Here is a 5414-nt window from a genome sequence, read left to right on the forward strand (position 1 = left end):
AATACAGATATAATATATGATAACTGGAAGCTAAATCTTCTCAATCTTTACTCCGATTTTGTCGGTGTTGATCTGCGAATGATTGTGTGTATGTATGTATGTCCGTCCGTCTGCGTGTGTGTGTATACATGTTTGTGTGTGTGTACATATACATATATGCAATTGTTTTATATTATATTGTTTGAAAACCTTCCACCTCGTTCGATATTTGTGTGTGAGCGTGGCTAAGCATTGTTTTGTATGTCTGTGACAATTAAAGACAGCAAGTTCATTTTGTATCACCAAATGAAAGCTATCACATAATTATAATGTTTTTTTTTTTTTATTATCACCTCCATCCAAACAGCAAGTAAACAGTTTGAAAAATACAAAAAACTAAACAAGCCCTAACAGGCTAGGAATCGAGGGGAACAAAGATTCGCGATTAGACAAAAACATGGAATGCGGAAAAATAAAAATAAAACACACAGACACACACACACAGAGCGCAAACGATTTTTTCAAATGTCAGACGTTGTAACAATGATACCTAACAATAAACAGAACCAGTAAGGTGTGGAAAGAATCAAACCCTACCCATATTTAGTCAGTGCTGTTGGAAAGAACCGCTTCAAATTGTTACTTCCATAATTCGATCAAACCTTAACGAGAGACCAGTAATTTTTTTTTTTAATCAATATTTTCTAAACGTTCGAATACAATCGGATCCTAAAAACTTCTCAAACAAACATTTCAACGCTTGAAATAAACATTATCAATTAAAAGTAACAATCAAACCTACAGCATAATTCATATTTCATAATTATGACCGGTTATATACCTGAATATATGTTAGTTGTATCTTACCTGTATGACTCCGGTTCTGTTTCCGCAGGTTAATTGAAACTTTTGTTGGTCTCCTCTCTTTAAGCTATACACAGATTCGCTTACTATGATAATTAATATAACTTATAAATGAAATATCAAAGAGTTTGTCACCGATTCTTAATGAACATTCGCATTAATATGAACTTTTTTCTTTGCACTGGGTAAATTAAATGCAACATCCAAAGTCAACGTGCTTCGTTCGTTAGTTAAGAGAGAAAAATTACGACGGCACATGCAGTGGAGGTATTTAGGTAAAAAGTAGGTAGGTAGGCCGATAGGTAGTGGTTGAACACATCACCTATTTCAGGCCTTTCTTCTCAAGTAAACAACTACGAAATAAGAACGTGACCAAGTTATCTCCGTAATGCTTTTAGATTATGATTAGCAACGAACGGCTGACAGAAGTTTCCACCAACGCACCTGAGCCTCACTTTAACAAAATCGTTTATTTGAATTTAAAATAAGAATAAGAATAAAAAAAACCTTGCTTGTTAATAAACTAAGTGGTTACTACTTCAAAGTAAATGAAAAGAACCCCTATTGGTAATTTAAACGATTGGGCCACACAATCGTTTAAATTATCAGTAAAATATGTGTGTATGTGCACACGCACACATAGACTAACACATACATACATACATACATACATGCATGCATATTTTTATGTATGTACGTGTGTATGTATGGTATAACTACAGATTAGTGCCTCTACCGATACTCTGTTTCCTTATAACTTTCTGGAAAATACATATTTTTAAATTAAATTTTGCAGAGTTACTACATACCCAAGAGTGTAGATTGCAATTATGCTGATAAAATTTAGGGGGAAAAAATTCTTTTTTTTTTTTTACTTGAGGATTTTGGTTCGTTCTTCCCAGCACCGCCCTGAATTTGTTACCAGCATTTTCTATAAATTGAACATCTCTCTCTCAATATCGTGTAATCTACAATCTTGGAAACGTATTTCTGCAAAATCACATTTTAATGCATGCATTTTAATGAGAATTATGAAGAAACAACATCGCGAGAGTCACCAATCTGTGGTGTGTGTGTGTGTGTGTGTGCTAGATAGATAGATAGATAGATAGATAGATAGATATCACACACACACCGTCTTAAAAAATAAAGAAATAAACGCCTCATCTTTTTATTTTTGGTCTCCTTAATCGGGACAATAACACCTATACATGACAGCGAAAGAAGAAATCCCGGCGCCACCGCACTTCGCGCTAGAAATAGCAGTTAAATCGTTCTCATATCGCATCCTACCGGCTTAAATAATGGTAAAGGCATATTGGTCAATGTAGTCCAAGATACTCTTTAAAAGACTGGATAGTCATATTTGGAAAGCTTGAGATCGTATATCTGCACGATCAAGGCTGACCCAAGGCTGAACTACGACCAGATACAACCTTTAACTACAAGATGGTAGAACGTGATTTGAGATTAGGCTGCTACTTCTAGCAAGCTGTAAGATGATGTAGGGGTTCCCTAGTTGGTTAATAATTATAATTATATATATAAGAAAAAATGTTGGGGAATACAGGTGAATATTACGAACCAAGGAATCTTTTTCCATTGACAAAGTGTCCACTTTTAGTTAAAATTTCTACACAAATGTATTGACAAAAGCGATTTCCCTTTCGGACGGGACTTTTCAAGTAGCTTTTAATGTACAATAAATATTTAGTTTCGGAAAGTAGCAACGTAAGAACTGTACAAACTGGAAGTTTGGATACGAAGAATTTCATTAGGAAAATAATAATAATAATAATAATAATAATAAAGAAATAAAACGGTTACAGCTGTCATTTTTGTGTTTGTATGAACGTGTATAGAAAACGGGATATACCAAATAGTTGGCATGACATTCGACCTAGAATTGAATGCTTTTACCGAAAGTTGATTTCGGGGTGTGGGTCGAAATTACGGTTGGTAAGCAGGAATCAAAGGATTGTGATAGAGGGATCAAAAGATTTATTCTTCCAGATTAACGGATTAAAAGCAAGCTACAGGTACACATACATACATACATACACTCATTCATGTACACGTACACACATCTATGCATACATGCACGCGTAAATATACACACATGCATACATACACACATATGTATGTGTGTATTACATGTAACTTGCTCTGTACACACTATTCCTTCTCAGCTGTCGACTTGAATTATGATGATATCATCACCTTCCGACAGCATCGTTCCTTCAAGGCAATGCCAAGCAGCATTGGTGTGTCCAGGGATTGCCTTTTTACCCACTTCTTTAATGTGGCCCCACAATTATAGTACAATTTTCCCCCTTGCCCCTCCTGTCGTCTGCACACATTTATACAGGCATCTCGCAGCACGCATATATATATATATATATATATATATATATATATATATATATATATATATATATATATATATATATATATAGCATTACAGAAGAAGTCTTCACTGACACTAACACACACCTCTCACACACTAACGCAGTCATAGACAACCTGCGGCCCGTGGGACACACTGAATGGCACGCCTAAACGAAAAAAAAATTACTTGAATTTTTTTAATAGTACATACAAGCCTGCCTGACAACGAGCCATGTCTCATGCAGCCCGCTTTCCGAAAAAGGTTGCCCATGCTTGCACTAATGCACCCACACAATACGTGTATGCGCACATATATTGAGATACACGTATTCTCTGTCACACGCACGTACGCACACACATACACACACATTCACATAAATACGCACATATCTTATGCACTGATAAATTCACACACACACACACACACTATATGTGTATACGCACATATATGGAAATGCACGTACTCCCCCCTCTCTTTCTCTTTATCCCCTTATCTGTCTGTCTATCTATCTATCCATGTCTCTCACACACATACACGCACATAATGCAAGTACATATCTGACACAATTGTCACCCGTAAATAAATGTTTACTTCGCTTTATGGACAATCTAAATGCTTGCAAGCAAAGATATATATATATATATATATATATATATATATATATATATATATGCATGTCTAGATATATGTATGCATGCACGTAAATAAATAAATGTGTGTGTGTATTAGTGTGTACGTGTGTACGTGTGTGTGTGTGTGCATTCGTGTGTGTTTGTGTATGTGTGTGCATGCTTGAATTTACTTACAAAACAAGAAGCAAAATTAAAACATAGAGGTTAATATAGCATAAGAGTTAGTATGGTTCTGTGCTAATTGGTTGCTACTCCAAGTTTCGGTATGAATCTTCGCCGATAAAGCAACTGAAAAGAGGAGAAAGGGAGTTTTTCATTTGCGTGATCAGCGCGGTTCACGAGATTCGGAGTAGCAATATATATAGAGTAATCTCGGCACAATATATTTATATATAGATACAAATAATCAGATAGATAGACAGACAGACAGATAGATAGACAGGTAGATAGTTAGATAGATAGATAGTAATGTATTCGTATAATTAAATCAGACACTCACTTGTCGTCAACGAATAATGGTCCAGATCATAGTGTAAAGGTATAAATGGTAAAAATCATTTTGGTGTATCTTCTCGTCTTTCTGTATGTTGTTAGCAAGGTTACTACATTCAATATAGTAGCATCATTCTATGAGAGAGAGAGAGAGAGAAATACAGAGAGTTAGTTATACATTTATATAGAGAGTGAAAGAGTGCGTGTGTGTGTGAGAGCACAGAGACGATAAATGGTTGGACGGGTTTTCAGTTAGACAGGAGTTTTCCCCCTGTTACTATATTTATATAATTATAGACTACACGAGAAACGTGAATATTATGTGTATTGTAAATTTCATACGCACGCACACACACGCACGAATATATAATTATAAAGTTCTATAAGTGACTCAAAGGTTTCAAGTTTCGTGAAAAGCACCAAACAAATCTATGTATTGATATATGCATATGTATGCGTGTGTGGGGGTTGTATACATGTATGTGTGTATACATGCACACATATATTACATATATATATATATATATATATATATATATATATATATATATATATATATATATATACATATAATATACGCATAGATATATTTGCATTTACATGTGCATATATATATATATGTATATACATGTATGCATATACATACATATATATGTTTGTGTCTGCCTGTCTATCTATCTATCTATCTATCTTATTTCTTTATTGCCCACAAGGGGCTAAACATAGAGTGGACAAATAAGGACAGACAAAGGGATTAAGTCGATTACATCGACCCCAGTGCGTAACTGGTACTTAATTTATCGACCCCGAAAGGATTAAAGGCAAAGTCGACCTCGGCGGAATATGAACTCAAAACGTAACAGCAGACGAAATACCTATTTCTTTACTGCCCACAAGGGGCTAAACATAGAGGGGACAAACAAGGACAGACAAACGGATTAAGTCGATTATATCGACCCCAGTGCGTAACTGGTACTTAATTTATCGACCCCGAAAGGATTAAAGGCAAAGTCGACCTCGGCGGAATATGAACTCAAAACGTAACAGCAGACGAAATA

At 35.1% G+C, this 5414-nt stretch overlaps 1 protein-coding gene across 4 annotated transcripts in view; it reads right to left on the reverse strand.

Moving 5' to 3' along the window:
• LOC106870410 (uncharacterized) overlaps window positions 1-4553 on the reverse strand; it is a 58666-nt gene extending 54113 nt beyond the window's left edge. For 2 of the 4 annotated variants that reach the window (XM_052975885.1, XM_052975886.1), the window contains exon 1: window positions 847-1288. The gene's annotated coding sequence lies outside the window, so the exon portion shown is untranslated. Of the gene's footprint in view, window positions 1-846; window positions 1289-4363 lie in introns of those variants that run through there. The other 2 variants (XM_014916465.2, XM_014916466.2) reach the window with 2 other exon arrangements.
• Between the last annotated feature and the right edge of the window lie 861 nt (window positions 4554-5414).

The sequence above is a fragment of the Octopus bimaculoides genome, chromosome 23 (genome assembly GCF_001194135.2).
Source record: "Octopus bimaculoides isolate UCB-OBI-ISO-001 chromosome 23, ASM119413v2, whole genome shotgun sequence".
NCBI lineage: Eukaryota > Metazoa > Mollusca > Cephalopoda > Octopoda > Octopodidae > Octopus > Octopus bimaculoides.